This window comes from Protopterus annectens, chromosome 14.part0 (assembly GCF_019279795.1).
Source record: "Protopterus annectens isolate FY-2018-M chromosome 14.part0, PAN1.0, whole genome shotgun sequence".
In the NCBI taxonomy this organism is placed as follows: Eukaryota; Metazoa; Chordata; order Ceratodontiformes; family Protopteridae; genus Protopterus; species Protopterus annectens.
Window position 1 is genome coordinate 87,084,462 of NC_056748.1, and position 8,087 is coordinate 87,092,548.

General features: G+C 42.5%; 1 protein-coding gene across 3 annotated transcripts in view; it reads right to left on the reverse strand.

The window, feature by feature from the left end:
• The window catches only part of AFAP1L2 (actin filament associated protein 1 like 2), a 2,783,820-nt gene extending 2,776,705 nt beyond the window's left edge, over positions 1 to 7,115 (reverse strand). For all 3 annotated transcript variants that reach the window (XM_044055822.1, XM_044055821.1, XM_044055820.1), the window contains exon 1: positions 6,838 to 7,115. The gene's annotated coding sequence lies outside the window, so the exon portion shown is untranslated. The remainder of the gene's footprint in view (positions 1 to 6,837) is intronic.
• Between the last annotated feature and the right edge of the window lie 972 nt (positions 7,116 to 8,087).

Genomic DNA, 8,087 nt, shown 5'->3' on the forward strand with positions numbered 1-8,087 from the left:
CCAGTAATCCTCTTGGTGAGGTACTTCTGTGGTCTTTCCAGCTGTTGCAGATGTCTTGTAAGGTACATCCCAAATGGGGCATTGTACTCTATGATGGGTCTGATGAGTGATGAGTAGAGGGGCACAATAACCTCTTTTTGTTCTAGATGCGAACCCTTTTGTGATTAGGTGGGCCACATAGAAGGATTTTCTAACCACCTTGGCAATATGATTATCAAAGGAGAGATTACTATCTACTTGAGTTCCCAGATCCCTTAGTACATTTTCTGCATTTAGGGGACTACCATGTATGTGGTAGTTTGTGGGTACTTTGTTTTTTTCCAAAGGGGATGACTATGCACTTTTTGGCATTTAGCTTGAGGCCATGATTTTGACACCAGCTATCTTTCTCAGTGAGACCCTTTGGGAGGATGTCTGTATCAGCTGGAAAGTCAGTTATGGCCCCCAGTTTGCAGTCGTCTGCAAAATTGGTCAGCCATAGTCCTCCTGTGCATGCCTGTACCTCTGAGAAGTATATACCAAACAGGAGGGGTCCTAGGACTGAGACCTGGGGTACGCCACTTGTAACTGGTTTAGAGTCAGACCTAGAGCCTGCAACCCTCATGGTTTGAGCTCTATCTGTGAGCCAATTGGCAACCCATCTTGTGACATAGGGGTTTATGTTCAGGCTAGTGAGCTTGTCTATAATACCAGAATGGGGAATGGTGTCAAAAGCCTTTGTGAGGTCTAGGTAGGCTGTGTGGACCTCCTTTCCCTCATCTAAAGCCTTGGTAACTGTCTCAAAAAAGTCCACCAAGTTTAGGAGGCATGATCTGCCCTTAACAAAGCCAAACTGGGTAGGGTCCAATGTTTAAAGGTTCCCAATGTCTCTGTTAATTAATTCCATGATGATGTGCTCCATAGCCTTGCAGACCAGGTTAGATAGGCTTATAGGGTGATAGTTCTCAGGGTCTGTTGTGGCTCTACCTTTGTGGAGCAGGATAACTGTTGCTGTGCGCCACTCTATGGGTACTTAGCCTGTAGAGAGGCTGAATTTGAACAGGGTGGTTGGGTAAGGGGTTAGTTCATTTTGGAGCTCGTGTAAGACACAACCTTGGACACCGTCTGGTCCCATTGAAGCTGTATTTTTGGCTTTGGCTAGGGCTGTTTTAACCTGTGTGTCAGTGATTGCCAGGGCTCTACATTCTTCTGGTATGATTATGGGCCCTTTAGGGGGTGAGAGGGGGGTGAAGTTTGCACTAAACCTGTCTGCCAGAATGTTGGCAATCAGTGCATTTTGTGCCATTCTGTACTAACTCAGAGCAGATCTGAGAGTTTCCACTTAGGTTCTTGACATAGCTAAAGAATGCTTTGTGGTTATCTTTGGAGTCTTTGGCAATTTTTCTTTCAAAGCTAACCTTGGATGATTTTATGAGGGATTGTAGTTTCCTGTTGATATTGATCAGGGATGTCTTCCCTTCTTGGGATTTTACTCTTTTCTGTACTAGTTTCCTCCTTCTATTGCATAGCTTGTTTATGGCAGGGGTCCACCAGACTGGTTTCCTTTTCTTGGATGAGTGAGTCTTGGTTTTGCTTGGGATAGCACGATCCATGCATTCTTGCAAGTGCTCATAGAGTGCCTTTGTAAGGGATTCAGCAGCTTGGACAGTATTATCCTTTAGCATCGGGGCTGTGAACCTTTCCACCTTGGTCTTAAGTAACGTTAAGTTTGCTTTTGAAAAGTTTTTCACAGTGGTTTCCTTGATTAGGGGTGGGGGCGGAATGTGGATATCCAGTGATTAGTCTATGGTCTGATCTAACCAGCGAGGGTTTGACCTCTGGTGTAGAACACCAGTCACCCATGTTGGTGATGACCAGGTCCAATATGTTGTCACCTCTGGTGGGGGTATTGACCAATTGATCCAGGGTGTTTGAGTTTATAAATTCTAGGAAGCGTTGGGCAAGGCAGTTAGTACTTGAGTAGTTCTCCCAGTTAATGTTTGGGTAATTGAAATCACACAATATTAGGGTGTTTAGTAGGACCTTCATATTTTGCAGTGTCTCCAGAAATGCATAATGGGGGTGCTGGGTCATGGTGGGTGATCTGTAGCAAGCTACAATTTGAATAGCAGTTTTGACCATTGTTAGTTGCACACGGATGATCTCTGAGGCATTGTGCTGTGCCACTAATGTGGAGGTGTGGGTATCCTTGATGAATATGGATACACCCCCACCTTTTGTGTTTCGGTACGGGTTCTGTGGCCAAAAGGTATGGTATGAGTTACAGCCTGGTAGTGCTGGGGTACTCTCTGGAGCCTTAAACCAGGTTTCTGTTACTGCACAGATATCAATGTTCTCCATACTGATGAGTGCCTCGATTGCATGCATTTTGATGTTTAGACTTCTGGTGTTGAGTAGCATTACCCTCAGTTTTTGGTTACTTGTGCTATTTACAGTGGTGTGTTTGTCTTTTGAGCCTTGTCTAAAAAAAGCACTATGGGGGCAGCAAAAGTCTTGGCCAGTATATACTGAGAAGTATATACCAAACAGGAGGGGTCCTAGGACTGAGACCTGGGGTACGCCACTTGTAACTGGTTTAGAGTCAGACCTAGAGCCTGCAACCCTCATGGTTTGAGCTCTATCTGTGAGCCAATTGGCAACCCATCTTGTGACATAGGGGTTTATGTTCAGGCTAGTGAGCTTGTCTATAATACCAGAATGGGGAATGGTGTCAAAAGCCTTTGTGAGGTCTAGGTAGGCTGTGTGGACCTCCTTTCCCTCATCTAAAGCCTTGGTAACTGTCTCAAAAAAGTCCACCAAGTTTAGGAGGCATGATCTGCCCTTAACAAAGCCAAACTGGGTAGGGTCCAATGTTTAAAGGTTCCCAATGTCTCTGTTAATTAATTCCATGATGATGTGCTCCATAGCCTTGCAGACCAGGTTAGATAGGCTTATAGGGTGATAGTTCTCAGGGTCTGTTGTGGCTCTACCTTTGTGGAGCAGGATAACTGTTGCTGTGCGCCACTCTATGGGTACTTAGCCTGTAGAGAGGCTGAATTTGAACAGGGTGGTTGGGTAAGGGGTTAGTTCATTTTGGAGCTCGTGTAAGACACAACCTTGGACACCGTCTGGTCCCATTGAAGCTGTATTTTTGGCTTTGGCTAGGGCTGTTTTAACCTGTGTGTCAGTGATTGCCAGGGCTCTACATTCTTCTGGTATGATTATGGGCCCTTTAGGGGGTGAGAGGGGGGTGAAGTTTGCACTAAACCTGTCTGCCAGAATGTTGGCAATCAGTGCATTTTGTGCCATGCTGTACTAACTCAGAGCAGATCTGAGAGTTTCCACTTAGGTTCTTGACATAGCTAAAGAATGCTTTGTGGTTATCTTTGGAGTCTTTGGCAATTTTTCTTTCAAAGCTAACCTTGGATGATTTTATGAGGGATTGTAGTTTCCTGTTGATATTGATCAGGGATGTCTTCCCTTCTTGGGATTTTACTCTTTTCTGTACTAGTTTCCTCCTTCTATTGCATAGCTTGTTTATGGCAGGGGTCCACCAGACTGGTTTCCTTTTCTTGGATGAGTGAGTCTTGGTTTTGCTTGGGATAGCACGATCCATGCATTCTTGCAAGTGCTCATAGAGTGCCTTTGTAAGGGATTCAGCAGCTTGGACAGTATTATCCTTTAGCATCGGGGCTGTGAACCTTTCCACCTTGGTCTTAAGTAACGTTAAGTTTGCTTTTGAAAAGTTTTTCACAGTGGTTTCCTTGATTAGGGGTGGGGGCGGAATGTGGATATCCAGTGATTAGTCTATGGTCTGATCTAACCAGCGAGGGTTTGACCTCCGGTGTAGAACACCAGTCACCCATGTTGGTGATGACCAGGTCCAATATGTTGTCACCTCTGGTGGGGGTATTGACCAATTGATCCAGGGTGTTTGAGTTTATAAATTCTAGGAAGCGTTGGGCAAGGCAGTTAGTACTTGAGTAGTTCTCCCAGTTAATGTTTGGGTAATTGAAATCACACAATATTAGGGTGTTTAGTAGGACCTTCATATTTTGCAGTGTCTCCAGAAATGCATAATGGGGGTGCTGGGTCATGGTGGGTGATCTGTAGCAAGCTACAATTTGAATAGCAGTTTTGACCATTGTTAGTTGCACACGGATGATCTCTGAGGCATTGTGCTGTGCCACTAATGTGGAGGTGTGGGTATCCTTGATGAATATGGATACACCCCCACCTTTTGTGTTTCGGTACGGGTTCTGTGGCCAAAAGGTATGGTATGAGTTACAGCCTGGTAGTGCTGGGGTACTCTCTGGAGCCTTAAACCAGGTTTCTGTTACTGCACAGATATCAATGTTCTCCATACTGATGAGTGCCTCGATTGCATGCATTTTGATGTTTAGACTTCTGGTGTTGAGTAGCATTACCCTCAGTTTTTGGTTACTTGTGCTATTTACAGTGGTGTGTTTGTCTTTTGAGCCTTGTCTAAAAAAAGCACTATGGGGGCAGCAAAAGTCTTGGCCAGTATTCAAAAGCCTAAGGGTGACAGGTGCAAGCCATCTCTTGCGAAGCAATGTGGCTTATCAAGCATGTCATCCCAGGTGGACAGATACCTGATCTCCTTTGAATGATACCAGAAACTTAGCCAGTTGTTGAAATTGATCATTTTTTCTTTATACTGTGGCATCATACTTGGTGACGGCAGGATGCTACTCAGGTCAGGGTCATACCGGCCTGGGCTATGTGATCAGAAAACTCTTCCATGTCTCTTTTCATGTAGTCCAGGGAGGTACGTTTCAGATCATTCACACCAACATGGACAATGACAGAGTCATATTTGTACTTGTTCTGGAGCATCCTGAGTGCTTGTGTTATGTGGTGGATCCTTGTGCCCGACAGACAGCTAGCTGTAACCTTCTCCTTGTCCAGCCTAGTTAGTGGGACGTCAGTGTGCCTGATTATACAGTCGCCTATTACTAGTGTGTCGGGGATGTTATTTTGCCTTAATGGCTGTAATTGCATGGCACACTGATTATGTGAAGTATGTGTTTCATGGTTTGTGATGGGGTGTGAAGGTTGCTTGGGTGTCTGCTTTGGAGGTCTCTGTTGCTTTTGCAGATTTTTAGTTAGAGCCTCCGAGTCATTTTTCGTGTATTTATGTGTGTTATTTGCCGGTGTTCGTTTAGTAGGTCTATGTGAGATTGGTGGTGTGTTGCAAGTATTTTCCTTCTCCTCTTGACTGTCAGTTCCAGTCTTGGGTTGAGAGAGCTTTGCCTCCAGTTTGGCTGTATAACTGCATCTCTCGCATATATTAGTGTTTGGTGATAGGAGGACAGGGTTGTCTGTGTACATGAGGCGGTTGTAACATTGCCTCAAAATGCCCATATTCAACAGTTGGACTGGAGAGTACACCTGAAACTGCTTTGCTTTCTGGTAACAGAAAGAACTGATACAGAGGTCTCCAAGTGCACTCTGGTTACCTCAAACAACCCAGAGAAGAACACAAAAGCCTAGCGAGACGGCAAAGATAAAGGTGTCCCCACAAAAAACAGGATTTCTCTTTGTGGTGCTTTAGCCTCACAGGTAACACGTCTTTGCTTCCCTTAACAAGACTTTTCTTGAAAGGAGAATAAAACCCACCTACAACTTATCAATATACATCTGTTATTGTACCAGTAGCTTCAGATCTACTCCTGAATGGGTCTGATGGACTCAAAGCATAACTCGATTCCTTTGCCATCTGCTGCAGCCCACTAAAAATCAAATAAAAAATTGCATCCTTCTGCACAATAAAATACTTTGTTCCCACTGGGAAAAATGTAATCCTATTGAGCCTACATAGTGTTATTACAAGTAGGAAAGAGTTAAGGAGAATAAAGACTTCAAAAATCGGTTGATATTTATTCCCTTATCTCCATCCTGCTTCCTACTGATGGATGGATGCTTTTACTTTTTATTCAATTTTCTACATCCTCAAGATGCTTTGCATTTTTATCTAGTTCAGCTGTAGGGAGCATTGTTCCAGAGCTTCTACCTGACACTTTAGAATTCCAACTGTGCCCAGAGTCAATACAGCATCTGTTCAAATTCTCAAAATGCAAATAGAATTCACTGCCTTGTAGCAACATAAATGAGCATTACTCTTAAAAAATCTTCTTTATAAACTAGCTGAAGAGAATCAGCCACATTTCTCCATCTGCCAGTTGACCATTACATTCACCATGTTATTCCTTCCACTGTTCATGTCACCCAATTGTTAGCACACATTGGACATGGTAGTGGAAGGGGGGTTACTTTCTTGTTTTAGAGATGACTTTTAGAGATGCAAGGGGAGGTCAAAGTATAATTCTTAGGTAAGTCTATACAGCCTGAGAACTTACATAGCCATCTTTACAGGTGCCTTAGCAGAAGTCCACAACATACTTTTCTGGATAGTTAGGCAAGTAACAGGGGCACTTCTGTGACTGAAAGATTACTCACTCTGACACAGTCTGAGAAATGACATGTTACGCTACACTGCAAGATGCTGCTTTGACTATGCAAGCAATAACACTATGCCGCTCATTGGAAGCCAGAAGTCAAATAAAGAAAACATAAATTATCAAATTCAGCCAATAACTGACAGACAGAGCTAACTTAATATAGAAGCACTCAGTTATCAAAATCTTTATGTGATATATCACATTAAAATAATGAAATCTATTCCTTTTATGATACTAATGATTTAAAATAGCTGCTACCTATCTGCAAAATATTAAATTTATTCTCACAATAAGTTATTAATCTACAGGAAAGGATAACTACAGAAACAATATGTTTGAAATTGATGTAGGAAAGGGTAGAAAATGGATGACTTACCTTCAGCTGATTCAGGGATACAGTAACCAATGGATGATGTGCATTCAGCCAGTGCAGGGGTAGAGTAACCAATGGATAATGTGCTTTCAGCCAGTGCATGGGTAGAGTAAACAATGGATGATGTGCATTCAGCCAGTGCAGGGTTATAGTAACCAATGGATGATGTGTATTCAGCCACTGCAGGGCTATAGTAACCAATGGATGAGGTGCATTCAGTTAGCACTTGTATATCCACATAGTAAAATAGTAGTAACAGTGACATCCCACAGATTCATTCAGCCTATGAAAAGAAATCAATGCACATTAGTGAATGCCGCTTCTCAGAAAGTCAAGAACGGAAACTTCAGAAACCAATTTACTTTAAATTGCATTACATAAGTGGAATATGCAGTAGGGATCATAAATTCCCATACAGTTTAATCCTCAGAGATAATTTGTACCTTTGTCTCTTGTGAACCTGCAAGATCAAGCTGTACTCTTCAGAATATGTTATGAGCCCAGAGCATAGTTTCTTCATCTGTAGTTACCACTGAACCAGACTTGATAAAGATCACTGACTCAGTGAAGAAATCAGACTTCAGTAATAGGTCAAACATCTCATTTATCCCCTGCTAACACCCCAGTCTTCACCTTTATTGTACTCATTAACTAGGTATTGCTTATGGGACATGTGGAGCACAGAGGGAATGTAGAACAGAAGATTAGTAAATCAGAAGTTAAAAAATAGAAGTCGAAGTTATGGAATGTCTGCAAATTGAAGGCTTTGATGTAGAAAGCCTACCACAGGTTGCATCACAGCATGATGGAGTGAATCCCCAAAGTAAGGAGAAACAGGAAGATCAGGAAACACTGAAGAAGAAATATGACAGGGGAAAGAAAAAGAGATTTAATATGGTGTGATATTTATGCAAAGGAGAAAGCAAAACTAATCAATACAAAAAAAACAGTACCTAAGATATTTAAAGAGAAATACAGGCAAAGGGAAAGAGGCATGGAAAAGTTTACAACAGAAAAAATAAGAAGACAAAGAGGAAAAGCAGAAAAGGAGATCAGTAGTGGAGAAGTTAAAGAAATAGAAACTGAGGATATGAAATACCTTCAAAGTGAAGGATTTGGTGTAGAAAATCTGATTCAAAAAGCACCACACTAGGATAGAGCAATGGAACTCCAAATTAAGGGGAAACCAGTGGAATGGGAAGCAATAGGGCAGGTGCCATATCAAGATATTTTGGAGCCTTCCACAGAAAACC